Source organism: Triticum urartu, chromosome 5A (assembly GCF_056163025.1).
Source record: "Triticum urartu cultivar PI428250 chromosome 5A, HENAU_Tu73, whole genome shotgun sequence".
NCBI lineage: Eukaryota > Viridiplantae > Streptophyta > Magnoliopsida > Poales > Poaceae > Triticum > Triticum urartu.
In genome coordinates this window covers 21,953,898-21,979,169 of record NC_141877.1, presented here as the reverse complement: position 1 = coordinate 21,979,169, position 25,272 = coordinate 21,953,898, and the positions used below count along the sequence as shown (strand labels likewise).

Genomic DNA, 25,272 nt, shown 5'->3' with positions numbered 1-25,272 from the left:
ATGGAATGCCCGAGCCACACTACTTAAACTTTCTCCTCTCGAAGCTCGACCTCCAAGCTCCATTTTCCTCGAGATTTGTCTAGATTTAGCGGTCTGTCACGCCCCGTCCCCGTCTTCACCGCCGTCGATCACCCGCGCTGATCTCATCACCGACACCACCGTGGTGAGCCTCTTGTTCTTATCTTCTTTCTGAAAGGAAAAATATTCTTACTTGTCTGTTTAGATAGATACTTGTATCATTTTCTTACATTTATTATTGCATCTTATATAGTGCGATGGTTTTGGTATCCGCCCTCGTCGGCCCTCGTCCTGTCTATGATTCGGATTTGGTATGTATATTATCTTCATAACTATTGGTTCATTTATTGTTTATGAAAATTATGCCAACCAACGTGACATAGATTTTATTTATCTAGGATGTATGTGAATTGGAAATTCCAACCGACCCTATTGTCGAGAGGTTAAATTTAGTTGAAGAAGAAAACAATTTGTTGAAGGAAAAAATAAAAAAAATTGAGGAGGAGAAGATGATATTGGAGTTGCATGTTGCGGATGTCGTCGATGATCACAAGATCAAGATGGATGCAATGCGCTTGAAGATTAGAAAGATTAGAAAATATGCCATTCATACCGAGGCTTGGTATCATTATGCCATTGGATCAATTGTTACCTTGGTTGCGATTATGATTGCATTTGTTTTCGCATTGAAATGTTTTACATAGTTTCAATGTATGGTTTAATTAATTAGATGCTCTGGAGAGCTATATGTTGTTAGATGAGAACTATGTATGCACTTTGGTTTTAATGTGATGATGAACTTCTATTAATTTGGACACTTAATTATATATAATGCACGCAGATGAACCGGCAATGGATGTACGGTGACAGACACACCCGCGAGTACATTAAGGGCGTGCATGAGTTTCTCGATGCGGCTGAGGCAAACAAGCAGAATGGTTTTATGTGTTGTCCATGCACTGAATGTGGGAATTCGAGGTCTTACTCTAACCGGAAAATCCTTCACTCCCACCTGCTTTACAAGGGTTTCATGCCACACTATAATGTTTGGACGAGGCACGGAGAAATAGGGGTTATGATGGAAGACGGCGAAGAAGAAGAGTACGATGACAACTATGTGCCCCCTGAATACGGTGATGCTGCAACGGGGGGAGCTGGTGAAGATCAAGAGGAACCAGACGATGTGCCCAATGATGCTGCCACGGGTGAAGCTGCTCAAGATCAAGAGGAACCAGACGATGCGCCCGATGATGATGATCTCCGCCGGGTCATTGTCGATGCAAGGACGCAATGCATTAGTCAAAAGGAGAAGCTGAAGTTCGATCGCATGTTAGAGGATCACAAAAAAGGGTTATACCCCAATTGCGAAGATGGCAACACAAAGCTCGGTACCGTACTGGAATTGCTGCAGTGGAAGGCAGCGAATGCTGTGGCTGACAAAGGATTTGAGAAGCTACTGAAAATATTGAAGAAGAAGCTTCCAAACGATAACAAATTGCCCGACAGTACATACGCAGCAAAGAAGGTCGTATGCCCTCTAGGATTGGAGGTGGAGAAGATACATGCATGCCCTAATGACTGCATCCTCTACCGCGGTGCATACAAGGATCTGAACGCATGCCCGGTATGCGGTGCGTTGCGGTATAAGATCAGACGAGATGACCCTGGTGATGTTGACGGCGAGCCCCTCAGGAAGAGGGTTCCTGCGAAGGTGATGTGGTATGCTCCTATAATACCACGGTTGAAACGTCTGTTCAGAAACGAAGAGCATGCCAAGTTGATGCGATGGCACAGTGAGAACCGAAAGAAAGATGGGAAGTTGAGAGCACCCGCTGACGGGTCGCAGTGGAGAAAAATCGAGAGAAAGTGCTGGGATGACTTTGCAAAGGACCCCAGGAATGTATGGTTTTCTTTAAGCGCGGATGGCATTAATCCTTTCGGGGAGCAGAGCAGCAATCACAGCACCTAGCCTGTGACTCTATGTATGTATAACCTTCCTCCTTGGATGTGCATGAAGCGGAAGTTCATTATGATGCCAGTTCTCATCCAAGGCCCTAAGCAACCCGGCAACGAAATTGATGTGTACCTAAGGCCATTAGTTGAAGAACTTTTACAGCTGTGGAATGGAAACGGTGTACATACGTGGGATGAGCACAGACAGGAGGAATTTAACCTTAAGGCGTTGCTGTTCATGACCATCAACGATTGGCCCGCTCTCAGTAACCTTTCAGGACAGACAAACAAAGGATACCACGCATGCACGCACTTTTTAGATGACACTGAAAGTATATACCTGGACAAATGCAGGAAGAATGTGTACCTGGGCCATCGTCGATTTCTTCCGACCAACCATCAATGTCGAAAGAAAGGCAAGCATTTCAAAGGCGAGGCAGATCACCGGAAGAAGCCCGCCATGCGCACCGGTGTTCACGTGCTTGCTATGGTCAATGATTTACACTACGTAATCTTTGGAAAGGGTCCCGGTGGACTAGCTGTTCCGAATGACGCTGAGGGACACGCACCCATGTGGAAGAAGAAATCTATATTTTGGGACCTACCCTACTGGAAAGACCTAGAGGTCCGCTCCTTAATCGACGTGATGCACGTGACGAAGAACCTTTGCGTGAACCTGCTAGGCTTCTTGGGCGTGTATGGGAAGACAAAAGATACACCCGAGGCACGAGAGGACCTGCAACTTTTGCACGAAAAAGACGGCATGCCTCCGAAGCAGTATAAAGGTCCTGCCAGCTACGCTCTTACAAAAGAAGAGAAAGAAATCTTCTTTGAATGCCTGCTAAGTATGAAGGTCACGACTGGCTTCTCGTCGAATATAAAGGGAATAATAAATATGCCAGAGAAAAGTTTCAGAACCTAAAGTCTCATGACTGCCACGTGATTATGACACAACTGCTTCCGGTTGCATTGAGGGGGCTTCTACCGGAAAACGTTCGATTAGCCATTGTGAAGCTATGTGCATGCCTCAATGCAATCTCTCAGAAGGTGATCGATCCAGAAATCATACCAATATGTGGCGCAATGTCTTGTCAGTTTCGAGCTGGTGTTCCCACCATCCTTCTTCAATAACATGACGCACGTCCTAGTTCATCTATTCGACGAGATTGTCATCCTGGGGCCCGTATTTCTACACAATATGTTACCTTTTGAGAGGTTCATGGGAGTCCTAAAGAAATATGTCCGTAACCGCGCTAGGCCAGAAGGAAGCATCTCCATGGGCCATCAAACAGAGGATGTTATCGGGTTTTGTGTTGACTTCATTCCTGGCCTTAACAAGATAGGTCTCCCTAAATCGCGGTATGAGGGGAGACTGACTGGAAAAGGCACTCTGGGAAGAGACTCAATAATATGCAGGGACGGATATTCTTGGTCTCAAGCACACTACACAGTTCTACAGAACTCTACCTTGGTGACCCCGTATGTCGATGAACACAAGAACAGTCTGCGCTCCAAATACCCGGAGCAGTGCGACGACTGGATTACATGTGAACACATCACGACTTTCAGCAGTTGGTTGGAAACACGTCTCAGAGGTGACAACACTGTTTGTGATGAGTTGTACTTGTTGTCCAGGGGACCATCTTTGACTGTACTAACTTACAAAGGATACGAGATAAATGGGAATACATTTTACACGATCGCCCAAGATCAAAAGAGCACCAACCAAAACAGCGGTGTCCGCTTTGATGCCGCAACCGAGAGCGGAAAGGACACATATTATGGTTACATAGTGGACATATGGGAACTTGACTACGGACCTGATTTTAAGGTCCCTTTGTTTAAGTGCAAATGGGTCAATCTGTTAGGCGGCGGGGTACAGGTAGACCCACAGTACGGAATAACAACAGTGGATCTGGAAAATCTTGGGTACACTGACGAACCATTCGTCCTAGCCAATGATGTGGCACAGGTTACCTATGTGAAGGACATGTCTACCAAACCAAGAAAAAGAAAAGATAAGGAAGCGAATACATCATACGATGAGCCAAAGCGCCACATAGTTCTTTCAGGAAAAAGGGACATCCTGGGAGTGGACGGCAAGACAGACATGTCTGAAGATTATGAAAAGTTTCATGAAATTCCTCCCTTCAATGTCAAGGCTGACCCAAGCATCCTGATAAATAATGAAGATTATCCATGGTTACGGCGCAATAAGCAAATGACACAAGCGAAGAAAAAGTGAAGACTTTCTCCAGCAATAAGCAAATGCTATGTGGGCGAAATTATGATATCATCCCAACTTTCAACTTTTTCAGAGTTCATTTGAAATGCTTTCATGTCTTATGGTTCGAAACTTTGATACTTCGAAAGTGATTGTCCATTTTGTACACGAAGTGCATCAAGTTTTTGTCGTAACCCTCTCTACTTTTTGGAACATGCTATGTGGGTGAAATGATGATACCATGCCAACTTTCTACCTTTTCAGAGTTCATTTTGAAATGCTTTCCAATTTCAAAGTCATTTAGCTCAAAGAATGAATTAATAGCAAACAGAATGAACTACAAAACTTTTATGAAAATAAAAACAATCAATTAAAATATTATGTTATGATCAACTAAAATAAAACTATAATATTCTTCAATAGTAAAAAGAATATATTTTTTGTGACCTAAAATCAAACTATAAGTATTTAATTGTAAGTATAAATAAAAAATAAATAGCAAAGAAGAAAAAAAATTCTATTTTTATATTAAAGTTATTCATAAACTAGTGATTCACACAAATTTTATAAAATTCCAATTTAAACTATTCAAAATTTTAAAACTAATGGCACTAACAGAAAGTTTATAATTTTTGTGACCTAAAAGCAAAAAAGAAATCACTAAAAAACTATAAGTATTTAGTTGTAAGTATAAATAAAAAATAAATAGAAAAAAATTCTATTTTTATAGTAAAGTTATTCATAAACTAGTGATTCACACAACTTTTAAAAATTCAAATTTAAACTATTCAAAATTTAAAACTAATGGCACTAACAGAAAGTTTATAATTTTTGTGACCTAAAAGCAAAAAGAAATCACTAAAAAACTATAAGTATTTAGTTTTAAGTAGAAATAAAAAAATAAAGAACCAAAAAAAATGTAGAAATAAAAAAGAAAAAACCAAAAAATGCCTCCTACTGGGCCTCCACGGCCTGAATACGACTAGAAACCCTACATGGGCCAGGATTCAGGCCCGCAGAGGCCCAATAGGCCCACAGGCAGTAGCAAGTTTAGGCACGAAAGCCTGCATTAGAGAGGAGCTCGAATGGGGAGGCACAGCAGGGCTTATAAACCAGTGCCGGCGCCCTTCAGCTAGCGATGTGGGACTAAACTTTTGGGCGCTGGCAGCACAAGGGCATTGGTCCCGGTTGGTGGCACCAACCGGGACTAAAGGGGGCATTGGTCCCGGTTCGTGGCACCAACCGTGACCAATGCCCCCCTTCAGTCCCGGTTGGTGCCACCAACCGTGACCAAAGGCCGCCGCTTCCCACCCTTTGGGCTGCTGAAAATTGGCCTTTGGTCCCGGTTGGTGGCACCAACCGGGACCAAAGGGGGGCATTGGTCACGGTTTGTGCCCCAAACCGGGACCATTGCTCTGGCTATATATACAACCCTTGCGAAATTTTCGCCAACTGCTCCATTCCCCATCGCCGATGCCGCCAGGCTGCTCGTCCTCCTCGTCGCCGTCGCTGCGCCCTGCCCCATCGCCGTGGCCGTCGCCGCGCCCCGAGCCCCGCCTCCTCGATCGTCCTCCTCGTCGCCGTCGTCCGCCCTGCCCCGAGCCCCGCCTACTCGATCGTCCCCGTCGCCGCCATGTGCCGCCCCGAGACCGCGGCCGTCCCCGTCGCCGTGTGCCACCCTGCCCCGAGCTCGCTGCCGTCCGCCCTGCCCCGAGCCCCGCCTCCTCGATCGTCCCCGTCGCCGTGTGCCGCCCCGAGCCCGCGGCCGTCCCCGTCTCCCCATCGCCCCGCGCATGCCGTCCCCGTCGCCGGCATACCCGAGCCCGCCGTAGCTCCTTTCCCGTCCCTGGCCTCCTCTCCCCGTCGCCGCCCGCCCCCAGTGAGCTCCCCCCTATCCCATCCCCGTCGCCGACGATGCCACCCATTGCCGCCGCCGCTCCCTGTTCATATATGCAAAAGTTACTTTTTTTAGAAAATCATCTATATATGTTCAGAAAAGTTCTATATGAATGTGGCTATATATATATGTTCAGAAAAGTTCTATATGTATGTGGCTATGTATGTGTATGTGGCTATGTGAATATGCAAAGAAGAGGAGATGAAGAAGATGATATATTTTCTTATTCGTGGGTGTGTCGAGAGGGTCATCGATAACTTTAGTGATTTTAGGTTATTTTCATTTTAGGTCATTTTAGGAGGGGAAGAAGGGGAAGAAGAGGGAGAAGAAGAGGGGGTCGAGAGGGGGTCTAGGGTCGCCGAGGGGTCGAGGGTCGTCGAACATGAGAGGAGGAAGAGGATAAAAAAAGAAGAGGAATAAGAAAAGAAAAAAGAGGAGAAGAAAGAATAGAGGAGAAGATCTCCTCTATTCTTTCTTCTCCTCTTTTTTTTCTTCTTCTTCCTCTTTTTTTTATCGGGAACGAGGGTCGTCGAGGGTCGCCGAGCGGTAGAGGAAGAAGAGGAAGAAAAAAAAAGAGAGGGGTCGACGGTCGCCTAGGGGTCGAGGGTCGAGAGGGGGTCTAGGGTCGCCGAGAGGGGAGAGGAAGACGGGGAGAAATAAATAAGAAGAAGAAAAAAGAAGAAAAAGAAGAGGAGAAGAAGAGAGGAATAGAGGAGAAGAAGAGAAAAATAGAATATATATTCTATTTTCTCTTTTCTCCTCTATTCCTTTCTTCTTCTCCTATTTTTTTCTTCTTCTTTTTCTTCGACACGGGGGGGGGGGGTCGAGAACGTCGGACATTCATGAGAGAGGCGAAGAAGAAGGGGAAGAAGAGGGAGAAGAAGAGGAGAGGAAGAAGAGGAAGTCTTCTCCTCTATTCTTTCTTCTCTTCTTTTTTCTTCTTCTTCTTCCTCTTTATTTTATCGGGAACGAGGGTCGTCGAGAGGGTCGCCGAGCGGTAGAGGAGAAACCCTAAATAGAAAGTATCGTCGGTGTGAGATAGATGTACCGTCGGTGTCGGACACTACACCCACATCCCACAAGTGGCGCGGGCTTCGACGCCCACGTCACTTGTGGGACGTGGATGTAGTGTCCGACACCGAAGGCCACATGTATCTCACACCCACGATACTTGCTAGCTATTTAGGGTTTCCTCTACCGAAAAGAAGAGGAGAAATAAATAAGAAGAAGAAAAAAGAAGAAAAAGAAGAGGAGAAGAAGAAAGGAATAGTGGAGAAGAAGAGAAAATAGAATATATATTCTATTTTCTCTTTTCTCCACTATTCCTTTCTTCTTCTCCTCTTTTTTTTCTTCTTTTCTTCTTCTTCTTCTTCTTCTTCTTCTTATTCTTATTAGCCGGAAGTAGAGAGAGGTTTCCTAGTGTCAAAGTATTGAAGAAATACATGCCTTCATCATTAGCCGGAAGTAACCAGGGCATGTTGGTATGAAGTTCTGCAAAGTTGTTTTGGAATGGAGTCCCGGATAGAATAATCCGCTTTTTGGTACGAATTCAGCAAAGGCCTTCCAAATAGCGATATTCGGAAGGCTCTTGCTTAACTTTGTACCAAAAAGCGAATTATCCTATCTGGGACTCCGTTCCAGAACAACTTTGAAGAGCTTCGTACGATCATGCACATGTTACTTTCGCCCAATGATGAAGACATGGTTTTGTTGAATCCTTTGACACTAGGCAACCTCCCGACCCCTCAGCGATCCTCTCGAACATGAGAGGAAGAAGAGGGTCGTCTAGGGGTCGAGGGTTCCAGGGTCGTCGAGGGTTCGAGGGGTCGAGGATCGCCGAGGGGTCGAGAGAGGTTTCCTAGTGTCAAAGTATTGAAGAAATCCATGCCTTCATCATTAGCCGGAAGTAACCAGGGCATGTTGGTACGAAGTTCTGCGAAGTTGTTTTGGAATGGAGTCCCGGATAGAATAATCCGCTTTTTGGTACGAATTCAGCAAAGGCCTTCCAAATAGCGATATTCGGAAGGCTCTTTCTGAACTTTGTACCAAAAAGCGAATTATCCTATCTGGGACTCCGTTCCAGAACAACTTTGAAGAGCTTCGTACCATCATGCACATGTTACTTTCGCCTAATGATGAAGACATGGTTTTGTTGAATCCTTTGACACTAGGAAACCTCCCGACCCCTCGGCGATCCTCTCGAACATGAGAGGAAGAAGAGGGTCGTCTAGGGGTCGAGGGTTCTTCTCCTCTATTCTTTCTTCCCCTCTTATTTTTCTTCTTCTTCCTCTTTTTTTATCGGGAACGAGGGTCGTCGAGGGACATAGATGTAGTGTCGTCGTTGTCGATATATACCCCCTCCCGATAGCTTACTATGATTAGGTAGCTAGTTCTACATTTGGCACTAATATATCCATCTGTCATGTTTGAATAATAATTGCCATGTTGTAAATATTTGTAGAAACTATGGACACCGCCCTAGACGAAGTAACAAAAGAAGCGTTGTTGAGGGACATAATCGCAGAAGGAAGTGATGCCATCTCGTTGTTTCTCAACGAAACCGATGGTCTGGAAGGAGAGGGTGAACAAGCTGGCTACGGTGACCTAATGCCGGTGCAAGAAGAAGAACATGAGGACGGCTCCGGTGACCCAATGCCGGTGCAAGAAGGAGACCGTGATGACGGCTCCGGTGACCGAACCGAGTCCGGCCAGGTATATATATTAGTTAAGCCTATGCTGACTAGCTGATTGATGCATTCATTGTTTTGGTATGTACACATATTAATTAAGTCTTTGTTCTTTTTTCTAGCCCTCCGGATCGAGCACAACTTCGGTAAAGAGACGAGGCCCGAAGAAAAAGTTGAGCTCGGATGAAAAGTTTGAGATCATAGCAATCGCGCCCGACGGCCAACCTATTGAACCCCTCCGGACAAAGAGCGCATTTGTTGCTTAGTGCGGGGTTCTGGTTAGGGACAAGATCCCGATAAGCATCCAGCAATGGTTTAAGCCGGCTACAGAAGACCCTGAGGTCTCTTACGTCAATGATATGCAGAAAAATGATCTTTGGACTGAGCTGAAGTCAAATTTCACCCTACCGCCTGAGGATAATCCAGAGAACCCAGTTAAAGAGAAATTAATCAAGTCTTTTGCTCTGAAGAGGATGGCAGAACTATGCAGGAGGTGGAAGAAAGAGCTGAATAAGTTTGTCGAAAATAATGAGACACCAGAATTTAAGGGCAGATATGAGAATATCAGAGATGACTGGCCCGCATTTGTGGCCCACAAGACATCGGAAAAGAGTAAGAAGATGTCGGCGACAAACAAGCAAAATGCTGCGAAGAAGAAGCTTCACCATCGCACGGGGTCAGGTGGCTACCTCGTAGCCCGGCCTAAGTGGTCCAAGACTGAGAATGATCTGGTTCATAAAGGGATCGAACCAGAGACAATTAACTGGCCAGACCGTTGCCGGACTTGGTTCTTCGGGGCTGGCGGAACACTGGACCCTGTAACAGGGAAGTGCATTTGGACGAACGATCAAATGGACATACCAGTCAGTAAGCTTAAGCAGTATATCGAAGCAGCGCAGGAAGGGATGTTCTTTCCAGACAGAGAGAACAACGAGCTCACAATGGCCCTCGGGAATCCTGAGCACCCTGGACGGACACGAGGCACGCCAAGCTCCATTCCGTGGAAGGTTGTGTTTCCGGACGCAGGCGGTTACAAATCCCATGAGAGGAGGAAAAAGGTGCAGCAGACCCAAATGCAGGCGCTGCAAGCAAGGGTAGACGCCATAGAGGAACAAGAAGCAAATCGCAGCAAACGTACTACCGAAGCCTCCCCCGAAGCTACCCCGCCATCTCAGCGCAGAAGCAGCGTGGCTACCACCGAGCTGATTCAGCCGGAGCATGCCTTGACGGCTCCTGCCAGCTATCCCGTGGATGCTATAACAGAGTCTCAAAATTGCCACCTTATGACGCAATGGATGAATTTGAAGGTCAAGGCGGTTGTTGGCTCTGTTTTTCCTACTGAACCCGGCGCAACTTTTCACTGCCGGAGGGATTTGAGGACCTCCAGCTTGACCACCCTACCGGTGAAGGGGAGACTCGGCTGGGGTCTGCTCTGAAGACTCCATGCCTATGGCGGAAGGAGCTCATCAACCTTCCGAACTGGACGCCACCGCCTACTCCTCCTCCTCCGGCGAGTCAGGGCACTCCGCCTCCACCGCCTCCTCCTCCGGCGAGTGACGATCAGGGCCCTCGGCCGGCTCCTTCTCCGGCGCGCGGCGGCACTCCGCCTCCTTCTCCGCCTGCGCCGACGTGCCCGAGCAGCCAGCCTCCTCCTTCTCCGCCTCGTCAGCAAGGGCGGAAGAGACCTGCCACCGCTCCAGCTACTCCGGCGCGTCGTAGTCCTTCTCCTCTGCCTCTTAAGCAAGTAAAGAAGACAACCGCTACGTCTGCTCGGTCGGCGTCTAGCAGTACAACCAGAGCCGGGAGGACATACAGATTCGGTCCTTTTCTGAAGACTCCAGAGAAGTTACCATACGAGAGGACCCAGGAGGAGAACACCGAGATCGCGCGAGAAGAAGTGAAGAAATTCTTTGAAGGGGTGAAAGCAAAGAAACATCCACCTCCGGAGGAGAAGGTAGATCGGGTGAAAGTGAAGCGCACTCTGGCTGCCCTGACAAAACCACCAAAGTCTGATTCGCCGAAAGGAAACTATGACCGCATTATTGGAAAGGAATTTGCCGAAGCGGAGCGGTCGGGAAGTACTATCAGTGATCAAAGGCTGAAAGAACGACGAGCTGGGAAACAAATTGCCCAGCTCGGCGAACAAGCGAAGCAATCGTGCCCCCCCGCTCAAGGTGCCTAGCCACAACATCGATAATGATCCGAGGATGGTGCCCGGTTATAGCAATCTTGCAGATTACCTGCACGACGAAGTACATTATGAACCCATGGACGTGCAGATACAAAGATACGAGTACGGGAAGCCTCTCGTCAAAGATGAAAGATCTCTATAAACGATGTTGCGAAGATTGCATGATTGGTACTTGAAAATCTGCAGAGACTCTGGGGGGAGGAGTACTTTGTATGCGAGAGTTAAACCGGAGCATGACCTCGTTGGAATTGATCTGTTGCCTGTTCCATTTGAGGAGTTCTATTAGTTCTTCAATCAATTGGCCCTCGATAAAACAACGGTCGCCTGCTACTATCTGTAAGTAGTACTACTTCTGTCATTAAGTTTCTCTATATAGCTTAGCTCTTTCATTGCATGTATTTATAATCATCCTCACTATATTATGCAGATTGAAGATCGTCGAATTGAAGAAAAGAAAAGTCGGTGATATTGGGTTCATTAACACATATCTCATAGATGCAACTCAGGTTAAACTTCATGCCGCAGCTACCGAGGCCAGCTTGCTACGATCGTTCGTAATAAATCAAAACAAAGATATAATACTCTTTCCTTACAACTTCAGGTGAGTGTTACTGTCTTGTGCGTATTCGGTTTCCCTTATATATTAGTCAAGGTTATAGTAATGTAATTGATGAGTTATGCATGTGTGTGCAGTTACCACTATATTCTCCTAGAGATTAAGCTTGAGCAGGGAGTAGTAACCGTCTTGGACTCTAAACGAAAAGATCCCAAGGAGTATGCGGACATGACTGAAATCCTCAAGAAGTAAGTTAAATCGATCATTATCCACCATATCAGCAACTTTGTTCATTTCCTGATATCAAGTAATTGTTTTCTTTGTCCGGCAGGGTTTGGAGAAAATTCACCAAAACAGTTCCGGGACTGCCGAAGGAGCTGGAATTTAGACACCCGAAAGTAAGTACTATAGTAGCATGTTCCGCACATCTCCTAGTGATTCAAGCGCTAGTTTCATCAATACCATTTAGCATTCTTGCTTATCAGTTTGATTGACCTCTATTTCTTGTAAAGTGGTTGTGGCAGGAACAAGGGAATGATTTCTGTGGATACTACATCTGCGAGTCCATCCGCCACACGACCTGTGAGCGGGGCGGGTACTCTAACGAACAATATGAAGTACGTAAATAACAACATTCACAATTTTATTTTATTACCATCATTTGTGTTGAGTTTCATTCATTTATATATATATATATGTATTGACCCCCTTCTTCAAATTAGATGTTTCGGAAGCGGGATGAACTCCTAGCACCAGCTCGCATGCGAGCAATTCAAGAGGAATTGGCGGCATTCTTTCTTGACCACGTGATCCCTGAAGACGGAGAATTCTATGTGGACCCTGAGTCCGTATGATTACATTTGTAAGAGATAATTATTGTATATATGTAGCCGGTAGTGTCAGATAGATATACGAGAACTTGTTGTTCGACCAATCTCTCGGAGAAGGAGAGGTGGTCGATATCACTTCTCTCTGTATATATGCATATATGTTCATGACGATCTTCTGTTTCCTTCGTTTGCTTACTAGCTAGCTAGCGTGTCTAGTCCTCTCTATATACGTATGTATAGTACGTAGCGTCGACCAAGCACGGACATAAGAGAGGACACTTCTCTCTATTAATTATAACTAGCTAACACAATATACGAAACACCTAAATTAACCCCACAAAACCCCCAACCCCCCCCCCCCCTTTCAAAAAAAACAAAAACTCCAGCCACAGAAGTGCTGACGCGTGGATGCCTATTGGTCCCGGATGGTGCCACCAACCTGGACCAAAGGGTCTCCTGACTGGGCTCTGCGCAATGCCCACGTGGAGGGCCTTTAGTCCCGGTTCTGGATTGAACCGAGACTAAAGGGGGGAGGTATTAGTACCGACACTTTAGTCCCGGTTCCGGAACCGGGACTAAAGGCCCTTATGAACCGGGACTATAGGCCCTTTTTCTACCAGTGGTGTATGGAGTTGATTGTCCTACGGACTACAACCCTCCGGTTTATATAGACACTGGATAGGGTTAGGGTTACACAGAGTCGGTTACAATGGTAGGAGATCTTGAATATCCGCATCGCCAAGCTTGCCTTCCACGCCAAGGAAAGTCCCATCCGGACACGGGACGAAGTCTTCAATCTTGTATCTTCATAGTCCAGGAGTCCGGCGAAGGTATAGTCCGGCTACCCGAACACCCCCTAATCCAGGACTCCCTCACCCACCCCTGGCCTAGGCAAGTGGCCAAACGGGTGGGCGCCCATCGCCGGTAACCGCTGCGCCCAGCGCCTGCCGCCCGAACCACTAAGGGCGTTGTACCACTGGACAACGGGCCCCACGCCCAGAATGTGTTGAAAAAATATAAAAAAATAAAACTAAATAAAAACAAAATATTAATTAATTAATTAATTAATTAATTAATTAATTAGTTAACTTAATTAATTCTGTTTAGATTAACCTAATCACTAGTTAACCTAATTAACGGTTAGTTAGTCAATCAGTCAATGACATGAGGCCCCCACATGTCAGTTTGATCCAGTCAACACCTCTGTTGACTGATGATGTCATGCTGATGCAGAAATGTTATTTTCGAATTAAATTAATAATAGTAATTAAAAATGATTTAAAACTTTAAAAATTAATATAAAATAAACCGTAGCTCGGATGGAAAAACTTTGTACATGAAAGTTGCTCAGAACGACGAGACGAATACGGATACACTCCCCGTTCGTCTGCCACACACCCCTAACCTATCGAACTCGCAACTTTCCCCCTCCGGTTCATCTGTCCGAAAACGCGAAACACCGGGAATACAATCCCGGATGTTTCCCCCCTTCACCGGTATCACCTCATACCCCGTTAGGGCACCCCTAGCACCGATACTTGTCATGTCATGCATCGCTATGCATCTGTTTGCTTAAATATTTATTGTTTCTTCCCCCTCTTCTCTCGCTAGACATCGAGGCCGATGCCGCTGCTACCCAGTACAACTACGGAGTTGACGACCCCTCTCTCTTGCCAGAGCAACCAGGCAAGCCCCCCCTTGATCACCAGATATCGCCTACTCTTCTCTATACTGCTTGCATTAGAGTAGTGTAGCATGATACTGCTTTCAGTTAATCCTATACTGCTGCATAGCCTGCCCTTGCTACTACTGTTGTTACCTTTACCTGCTATCCTACTACTTAGTATAGGATGCTAGTGTTCCATCAGTGGCCCTACACTCTTGTCCGTCTGCCATGCTGTACTACTAGGCCGTTATCACTTCGGGAGGTGATCACGGGCATATGCTATATACTTTGCACTGTTACATTACCTGTGATACTGTTCGGAGATGGGGGCTGAAGGGGCAGGTGGTTCCACCCAGGTAGTGGTGGGCCTGGTTCCCGACGGCCCCCGACTGTTACTTTGTGGCGGAGCGACAGGGCAGGTTGAGGCCACCTAGGAGAGGGGTGGGCCTGGCTCTAGTCGGCGTTCGCGGATACTTAACACGCTTAACGAGATCTGGGTATTTGATCTGAGTCTGGCCGTTTGGTCTATACGCACTAACCAACTACGCGGGAACAGTTATGGGCACTCGACGTCGTGGTATCAGCCGAAGCCTTCATGACGTCAGCGACTGAGCGGCGCGCGCCGGATTGGACTGGCACGCCACTAGGCTAGGTCTGCTTCCGGTCGCCCACGCAACGTGCAGGTGTGCTAAGGGCGATGGGCCCAGACCCCTGTGCACTTAGGTTTAGACCGGCATGCTGACCTCTCTGTTGTGCCTAGGTGGGGCTGCGACGTGTTGATCTTCCGAGGCCGGGCATGACCCAGGAAAGTGTGTCCGGCCAAATGGGATCAAGCGTGTTGGGTTATGTGGTGCACCCCTGCAGGGAAGTTTATCTATTCGAATAGCTGTGTCCCTCGGTAAAAGGATGACCCGGAGTTGTACCTTGACCTTATGACAACTAGAACTGGATACTTAATAAAACACACCCTTCCAAGTGCCAGATATAACCCGGTGATCGCTCTCTAACAGGGCATCGAGGAGGGGATTGCCGGGTAGGATTATGCTATGCGCTGCTACTTGGAGGACTTCAGTCTACTCTCTTCAACTTGCTGCAACGGAGGCTACCAGAAGCGTAGTCTTCGACAGGGTTAGCTATCCCCCTCTTATTCTGGCATTCTGTAGTTCAGTCCACCGATATGGCCCTTTACACGTATATCCATGCATATGTAGTGTAGCTCCTTGCTTGCGAGTACTTTGGATGAGTACTCACGATTGCCTTGTTCCCCCTTTTTCCCATTTCTCTACCCGATTGCTGCGACCAGATGATGGAGCCCAGGAGCCAGACGCCACCATCGATGACGACTCCTACTACACTGGAGGTGCCTACTACAACGTGCAGCCCGCTGTCGACGACCAGGAGTGGTTTAGGAGGATCCCAGGCAGGAGGCCTGCACCTCTTTCGATCTGTATCCCAGTTTGTGCTAGCCTTCTTAAGGAAAACTTGTTTAACTTATGTCTGTACTCAGATATTGTTGCTTCTGCTGACTCGTCTATGATCGAGCACTTGTATTCGAGCCCTTGAGGCCCCTGGCTTGTATTATGATGCTTGTATGACTTATTTATGTTTTAGAGTTGTGTTGTGATATCTTCCCGTGAGTCCCTGATCTTGATCGTACACGTTTGCGTGCATGATTAGTGTATGATTGAATCAGGGGCATCACAAGTTGGTATCAGAGCCGACTGCCTGTAGGAATCCCCCTTTCACACTCCTTGGCCAAAGTTGAGTCTAGTCATTGAAAAAGTTTTTACTAACATGGTTGTGCGGTTTACGGGCCCACGTCGCCATTGGGTGGTATTAGGATCTTTTATTTCTCGACCTATACTCTGTGACTCTGACATCTCTTCTATTCGGGTTAAACAATTTTACTTACTCTGACTCTAGGTTCTCGTAACTACTTCCACCCGGAGAGCCCCTTGTTACAGATGATCGACTGCTTCACCAGAAGATTTCGAGGATACTCTCTGAAGTTCTCTCTAGACTCTGTGCCTGTCGCTTTGCAATCTCGTACCATCAAGATACCCCTACGGATAATTCTCGCACTTATCAAGTGTCCGCTCATCCTCAGTTGTTCATGTGTTTTACAAAAGTCTTCAAAATACCATTCGATCTTCTGAAAATCCTCAGGAGCCTTTTGCTCTTGAAATTCTTGCTTACTTGCATTATGGATAATTCCATACTTCTAGTAATCTCTATTGGCATCCTTTGTCACTATCATTTTGAGTCACTTGATTCAACATGTGTGTGAATGCACGCAATCATCAGTTGATCCTTATAAATTATCTTTCCGACTTTGACGTCTTTCAAACATGAGCTAGTTCTCGGCCAATCAGATTGCCATCGATTGTACCTCTAAGTCTATTCAACTTATCCATCCTTGATCAGAGCGTTTTCTCCTGATCCTTTGATTTGAAAACCATAATTCCTTTGTTATTTCAACGATGAATTATTCAGATGTTCTATAAGCCGATGCCTTTTGCATGCTTTTTCCTTCTGATTGAGTACCGATACTCACATCAGATTTCGGGTGGTCCGCGAGACCAATTGCTTGGTTATTGTCTGACAGTGTCCCTCATATCCAATAACCTTGAGAGTTTCTCCCCTGATACATAATGCCTTTGGTAAATTGTGTCCTCTACCTTTGGCAAGTTATATTCTATGCTTGTGACAACCATGTGCTCCGCTTCGAGCATGTGTTAATTGATCCTAAAGTTCATGATATATGTTCTAAGATGCCCCGATGGGTTGAACCTATGCCTTTTCTAACCTGTGTGAACCCGGAAACTACTACGGGTCATACTCTACTGTTGTTATGTCAGATAAAACTTCAACACTACAACTTCATCGAAGGCGAGAAGTGAATGAAAGGTTATGCATTAGAGAAGTAGGAGTCGACCTTGAACTTTGTGTTCATGCCCATGGACGTGATGTAGATCCTATCATGGAAGCTTCTTGTAATAATAACTATTTTCTTGATAAATACCATCTAGTATCTGTGAATTGATCCTTTGCAACCGTGGTTCCGGCCATGACTGTTCTTCTTTGACCCATTTCTCGTACAAGTTAAAACACTTGTCTTCTACAGATCAATATGCCTGGCCAACCTCTATTATGATCTACCTTTGAGTATTACCCCTGGTATCTCGAGGATATAATGCCATTGCATTACACCTTATGAACTTTTGATGAAGTACTACCTTTCCCTGTCAATGTCACTTCATGGGTTCTGGGTTGTTGGTCACTCGAGCACACCGATATGTGAATCGATTCCACACTCCGATTCAATAACTCTAAGTAATTCTTGTTGCTTACGAGTTTAATAATCCTTCAAGTCATTCTTAGGCTTATCGACTATATCATTATCGTGCAAACTTTTAACTATGCTACCTGGTCCTTCTTCCCGGAGCAGAACTTTCGACGATGAGCTAAGCTTATGTCGATCTTCCTTCTCTTGTCGTTTCACCTCGAACGGCAAGATTGTTTCCTAGTTGGTGTTGTATCCGTAGTTCCAATAATCTTTTGCTGCATCAGTCCTTTTGCTCGATGCAGTCACTGATCAATTTCTTCTTCGTGGATCCTCTCGACAACAAATTATCGTGATCATCATCAACATTTTGACTCCTTCCAGGATATCAATGGAATTCGTGATGATAAGTCCCACCCTTGTCCCTTGGTAATTTGAGTTACCATTGACAACATCCTTACCTTCCTTCCGTCACAAACTTATTCATGCTATGGATGCAACTTGCAATCCAGCTCGTATTATGTTCTACCTTGAAGTATCACTGTCTCATATGTCGAGAATGTCGTGAGATTTTTACCAACTCTTAAGAATTCTTGGTATGGTGATACTTATCACCATCACCATTCTTTCTTGGGTCCTCGTGTTGATTCCAACCGGGGTACCAACAAGTGAGCGGTGTTGTTTGGATTCTGCCCTTCTAGCAACCCCCTTGCTTTGAAGTTAATGGTCGGCCGTTCATTCTTATACTATTGATTATTGAATCACTATTCCAACATTGGTTGTGCAACCCAGCCCATATTCCGGTGCACCTTTCAACCAATGTTTAATTGAGTATGTTTTCCTCGAGCATACATCTTTATATCATTTGATCCGACTAATGTTATCTCCTTGTTCAAATAACTGTGGAAAACCACCTTTTTGGAAATCTCGAGGATTGTCGTGGAGTCCATCTGCCCCCCTCATCCTCTCTTTGTCTTAATAATGAACTCTTGTTTCGGAACATGCTTCCGTAGTAAAATTCGGAACTTGTCTGTGGTAATCCGATTTTCAGTAAGAGCATTTGAAGCGCAATGCTAAATTTTCCTTATCATTTATCCTAACACCGTTGTATGGATAATATCATGAAATTTTTCTCCCCTTACCTAAAGGGATTTCTACATTATATCCTGTCATGGATATCATGCTCTGCTTATCATTGGGGAAGATATACCCCTGAAATATCTGATGATCACATTTTCCTTTCCATTGATTTGTTTAACCTTCCTTGTGATCCATAGGATCTAAGCAGTAATATTCTTCTGCTTATGTAAACACCTTGGTGTACAACCGTGTCAGTAAGACCCTGTTGAAATTGCCGATAGCATTCCGGTCACCACCGATGGACGAGAACTTTGCCTATTGGCCCGCCTCGTTCAACGAGCAGGAAAATGGTTCTCTTTGTCCCTCGCCCTTCGTACCGTCATTGTTGTCGACATAACTGATAGGCTACCCTCTGACATGCCTTGCTATTGTGACCGTGCGAGATGTCACCGCTCCTATTTTTAACCCACAAGGTGGGCCCATAACCCACAGTTCCACAAGATCGAAACCTGACTCTCCTGTACACCCTGTTGTCAAAGTTATTCCTCGCGCTTGACTTTGTAGGTAATTCACGGGCCACCTGCCTGTTGATCTATTCAGGTATCAGATGCAATGCTTATTCACATTGCTCTAAACCCCTTCAACACTTCGTTTCAGGCATCGAACGATTGCCTGCCCGCTCGACACTTCCAATGATACCTCCTTACTTTGCTCTCGGTATTTTCTTAAGTTTTAATTCGAGAGTTACTTTCCGCCACCTTCCCCGATGTTAACTACCAGGTAGTCAACCTTGCAGAGGTCCGTTCTTACAGTGTAACCACACCTTGTCCTTTCGTAAGTACGATGAAATTTCCGAAGAAAAGATGATGACTTCATCATGATGACCTGAAGCAGAGAGAGGAAGACATCAATATAATGGATCGACCTCTTCGAGAAGAGCAGCCAAGAACGAGAAGATCTGTTAGAATTTCGTAACCAGAACTTTCCCCCTTACTCCACCCCTTAAATCTCGGGACGAGATTTCTTGTAGTGGAGGAGAATTGTGACGCCCGGATAATTAGACTACAGTAATTCCATGCTAATGATGCCACTCACCTTTGCCACTGTAGTTAATCTCGGGTTAGTTAAAAAAACCCGATTCAAATTCAAAATTTAGTTAAAGGCAAACAACAAAAGTTTTCAAACTTAAAAACTAAAATGTTCAATAAATAGTAGATAAATCAGAGGCTAGGTTAAAATTGTAAACAACATTATTGAAATATGATAAGTCATTTAAACAATCTCAAACAGTGGCTGAATACATTATTTAATAACCTTTTAATTAATCTAAGTCTAATATGAAATAGTATTTCACCCAAGCTAGTTTTTGGTGCTAGGATCTAATGCACTACAATTTATGAGCTAGCTCCCATGTTTTATAAAAATCAATTAGGTGCTAAACATTTTTGAAAAACGGAAAGAGGAAAACAAAGAAAAAAAAGACAAAACAAGACAAATGGGGGGAAGGGGGCAGACCCCTCCTAGGCTGCTTGGCCCACTTTCCCAACCGACCCATGCCGGCCCGCCCTCACTCTCCCTTATCCTCCCCGTCCCGAAACCCTAACCACCCGATTCCCACTTCCCCCACTTCCCCCCTCACTCCCCCGATCTAGATCGAGATCGGGGGGACCACGCACCCGACCCCGTCGACGCCTCCGCCCCGACGCTGTCACCGGACCCCGCCGCCGCCTGGAGCCTCCCTCGCTGGCCTGCCTCCCCTGCGACACGCCGTCCCCGTCCTCCTCCTCACGCACCGCTGCCCCGCCCCTACAAACCCCGGTGAGGCCCTCAGCCTCCTCTTACCCTTGCCCCGTTCGACCAAGTGAGCTCCCTAACTACGCGCTAGCACGAGCCGCTCCGCCTCTGACCTCCCCCTCGTGGCCTCGCCGTGCATGTGACGCGCCGCACGCCCGTCGCCGCACGCTGCCCCCTGCTTGCGCCTCGGACGCGCTCGCGCACGCGCCACGCCTTTCGCCCGTCGGCGTCGTCGCCCTTCCCTTGCAACCCGTTGTCGACGCCCTCCACCGCAGGCCCGCCTCCCTCTACCGCTGCTGCTTGCTGCCGTGCACGCCTGCTGCTAGCTCCGCCGTGCCCGCCTGCGGCTGCCTTGCTGCCGCTGCTGTAGGCTGCAGCTACAGCCGCGCCCTTCCTCTGCAGCCAGCGCCGTCCGCTTCACCGCTGCCCTCTACCGCTACCTCCCTGGCCGCCCCACTGGCCGGCTCCCTCCCCACGCGGATGCTCGCGTCGCCGCCCATGTTTGTCGCGTTGGCGCACCGCTCCTACCCTGCACCCGCCACCATGCCACCCTGCCGCGCTCTGGCTCCACCCCCGCACACGCCGCTTGCCGGTTGCGCCTGGCCGCATCGGGGCCGCGTCGTGGCCGCCCCCTTCCTTCCCCGGCGGTTGCGACCGCTCATTGCGGTGGCTACTGGCGCCTCGCCAGTCCCACCCCTGGCCTAGGCAAGTGGCCTAACGGGTGGGCGCCCATCGCCCGTAACCGCTGCGCCCAGCGCCTGCCGCCCGACCCACTAAGGCCGATGTGCCACTTGCCAACGGGCCCCACGCCTAGAATGTGTTAAAAAAATAAAATAAAATAATAAAACTAAATAAAAACAAAATATTAATTAATTAACTAATTAGTTAACTTAATTAATTCTGTTTAGATTAACCTAATCACTAGTTAACCTAATTAACGGTTAGTTAGTCAATCAGTCAATGACATGAGGCCCCCACATGTCAGTTTGATCCAGTCAACACCTCTGTTGATTGATGATGTCATGCTGATGCAGAAATGTTATTTTCGAATTAAATTAATAATAGTATTAAAAATGATTTAAAACTTTAAAAATTAATATAAAATAAACCGTAGCTCGGATGGAAAAACTTTGTACATGAAAGTTGCTCAGAACAACGAGACGAATACGGATACACTCCCCGTTCGTCTACCACACACCCCTAACCTATCGAACTCGCAACTTTCCCCCTCCGGTTCATCTTTCCGAAAACGCGAAACACCGGGAATACTTTCCCGGATGTTTCCCCCCTTCACCGGTATCACCTCATACCGCGTTAGGGCACCCCTAGCACCGATACTTGTCATGTCATGCATCGCTATGCATCTGTTTGCTTAAATATTTATTGTTTCTTCCCCCTCTTCTCTCGCTAGACATCGAGGCCAACGCCGCTACTACCCAGTACGACTATGGAGTTGACGACCCCTCTCTCTTACCAGAGCAACCAGGCAAGCCCCCCCTTGATCACCAGATATCGCCTACTCTTCTCTATACTGCTTGCATTAGAGTAGTGTAGCATGATACTGCTTTCAGTTAATCCTATACTGCTGCATAGCCTGCCCTTGCTACTACTGTTGTTACCTTTACCTGCTATCCTACTGCTTAGTATAGGATGCTAGTGTTCCATCAGTGGCCCTACACTCTTGTCCATCTGCCATGCTGTACTACTGGGTCGTGATCACTTCAGGAGGTGATCACGGGCATATGCTATATACTTTGCACTGTTACATTACCTGTGATACTGTTCGGAGATGGGGGCTGAAGGGGCAGGTGGTTTCACCCAGGTAGTGGTGGGCCTGGGTTCCCGACGGCCCCCGACTGTTACTTTGTGGCGGAGCGACAGGGCAGGTTGAGGCCACCTAGGAGAGGGGTGGGCCTGGCCCTAGTCGGCGTTCGCGGATAGTTAACACGCTTAACGAGATCTGGGTATTTGATCTGAGTCTGGCCATTTGGTCTATACGCACTAACCAACTACGCAGGAACAGTTATGGGCACTCGACGTCGTGGTATCAGCCGAAGCCTTCGTGACATCAGCGACTGAGCGGCGCTCGCCGGATTGGATTGGAACACCACTAGGCTAGGTCTGCTTCCGGCCGCCCACGCAATGTGCAGGTGTGCTAAGGGCGATGGGCCCAGACCCCTGTGCGCTTAGGTTTAGACCGGCGTGCTGACCTCTCTGTTGTGCCTAGGTTGGGCTGCGACGTGTTGATCTTCCGAGGCCGGGCATGACCTAGGAAAGTGTGTCCGGCCAAATGGGATCATTCGTGTTGGGTTATGTGGTGCACCCCTGCAGGGAAGTTTATCTATTCGAATAGCCGTGTCCCTCGGTAAAAGGACGACCCAGAGTTGTACCTTGACCTTATGACAACTAGAACCGGATACTTAATAAAACACACCCTTCCAAGTGCCAGATATAACCCGGTGATCACTCTCTAACAGGGCATCGAGGAGGGGATTGCCGGGTAGGATTATGCTATGCGCTGCTACTTGGAGGACTTCAGCCTACTCTGTTCTACTTGCTGCAAGACGGAGGCTGCCAGAATCGTAGTCTTCAATAGGGTTAGCTATCCCCCTCTTATTCTGGCATTCTGCAGTTCAGTCCACTGATATGGCCCTTTACACATATATCCATGCATATGTAGTGTAGCTCCTTGCTTGCGAGTACTTTGGATGAGTACTCACGGTTGCCTTGTTCCCCTTTTTCCCATTTCTCTACCCGATTGCTGCGACCAGACGATGGAGCCCAGGAGCCAGACGCCACCGTCGACGACGACTCCTACTACACTGGAGGTGCCTACTACTACGTGCAGCCCGCTGTCGACGACCAGGAGTGGTTTAGGAGGATCCCAGGCAGGAGGCCTGCGCCTCTTTCGATCTGTATCCCAGTTTGTGCTAGCCTTCTTAAGGCAAACTTGTTTCACTTATGTCTGTACTCACATATTGTTCCTTCCGTTGACTCGTCTATGATCGAGCACTTGTATTCGAGCCCTCGAGGCCCCTGGCTTGTATTATGATGCTTGTATGACTTATTTATGTTTTAGAGTTGTGTTGTGATATCTTCCCGTGAGTCCCTGATCTTGATCATACACGTTTGCATGCATGATTAGTGTACGATTGAATCGGGGGCGTCACATATGGCTAACGGTTTAGCAATAAAGTAAAGTAATTACATGACGTTTATGTTGACACGCAGGTCATAAATAAATTAAGACAACTCCTATGGCTCCTGCCGGTTGTCATACTCATCGACATGCAAGTCGTGATTCCTATTACAAGAACATGATCAATCTCATACATCACATATATCATTCATCACATCCTTTTTGGCCATATCACATCACACGGCATATGCTACAAAAACAAGTTAGATGTCCTCTAATTGTTGTTGCAAATTTTTACGTGGCTGCTATAGGTTTCTTAGCAAGAACATTTCTTACCTACGCCAAAACCACAACGTGATATGCCAATTTCTATTTACCCTTCATAAGGACCCTTTTCATTGAATCCGATCCGACTAAAGTGGGAGAGACAGACACCCGCTAGCCACCTTATCCAACTAGTGCATGTCAGTCGGTGGAATCTGTCTCACGTAAGAGTACGTGTAAGGTCGGTCCGGGCCGCTTCATCCCACGATGCCGCCGAATCAAGATAAGACTAGTAATGACAAGTAAATTGACAAAATCGACGCCCACAACTACTTTGTGTTCTACTCGTGCATAGAAACTACGCATAGACCTAGCTCATGATGCCACAGTTGGGGAACGTAGCAGAAATTTAAAATTTTCTACGCATCACCAAGATCAATCTATGGAGTAATCTAGCAACAAGGGGAAGGAGAGTGCATCTACATAGCCTTGTAGATCGCTAAGCGGAAGCGTTCAGGAGAACGGGGTTGATGGATTCGTACTCGTCGTGATCCATATCACCGATGATCGTAGCACCGAATGGACGGAACCTCCGCGTTCAACACACGTACGGTTGGGAGAGACGTCTCCTCCTTCTTGATCCAGCAAGGGAAGGAGAGGTTGATGGAGATCCAGCAGCACGACGGCGTGGTGGTGGAAGTAGCGGGATCCCGGCAGGGCTTCGCCAAGCGCAAGCGGGGAGGAAGAGGTGTCACGGGAGGGAGGGAGGCGCCAGGGCTTCAGTTACGGCTGCCCTCTCTCCCCTCCACTATATATAGGGGCCTAGGGAGGCGCCGGCCCATTGTAGATCCCATCTAGGGAGGGGGCGGCAGCCCTAGGGGTGGCTTGGCCTCCAAGCCAAGTGGAGGCGCCCCCACCCCTAGGGGTTTCCAACCCTAGGCGCATGGGAGGCCCAAGGGGGGTGCACCAGCCCACCAGGGGCTGGTTCCCACGCCCCTTCAGCCCATGGGGCCCTTCGGGATAGGTGGCCCCACCCGGTGGACCCCCGGGACCCTTCCGGTGGTCCCGGTACAATACCGATGACCCCCGAAACCTTCTCGTTGGCCGAAACTGGACTTCCTATATATAAATCTTTACCTCCGGAACTCCTCGTGATGTCCAGGATCTCATCCGGGACTCCGAAAAACTTTCACTAACCGCGTACATACTTTCCCTATAACCCTAGCGTCCTCGAACCTTAAGTGTGTAGACCCTACGGGCTCGGGAGTCATGCAGACATGGCCGAGACAACTCTCCGGTCAATAACCAACAGCGGGATCTGGATACCCATGTTGGTTCCCACATGCTCCACGATGATCACATCGGATGAACCATGATGTCAAGGATTCAATCAATCCTGTATACAATTCCCTTTGTCTACCAGTATAGTACTTGCCCGAGATTCGATCATCGGTATCCCGATACCTTGTTCAATCTCGTCACCGGCAAGTCTCTTTACTCGTTCCGTAACACATCATCCCGTGATCAACTCCTTGATCACATTGTGCACATTATGATGATGTCCTACCGAGTGGGCCCAGAGATACCTCTCCGTCACACGGAGTGACAAATCCCAGTCTCGATTCGTGCCAACCCAACAGACACTTTCGGAGATACCCGCAGTGCACCTTTATAGCCACCCAGTTACGTT

At 47.2% G+C, this 25,272-nt stretch overlaps 1 pseudogene; it reads left to right on the top strand.

Moving 5' to 3' along the window:
* Positions 1 to 859: 859 nt before the first annotated feature.
* Positions 860 to 20,884, top strand: LOC147967618 (uncharacterized; annotated as a pseudogene).
* Positions 20,885 to 25,272: the final 4,388 nt, after the last annotated feature.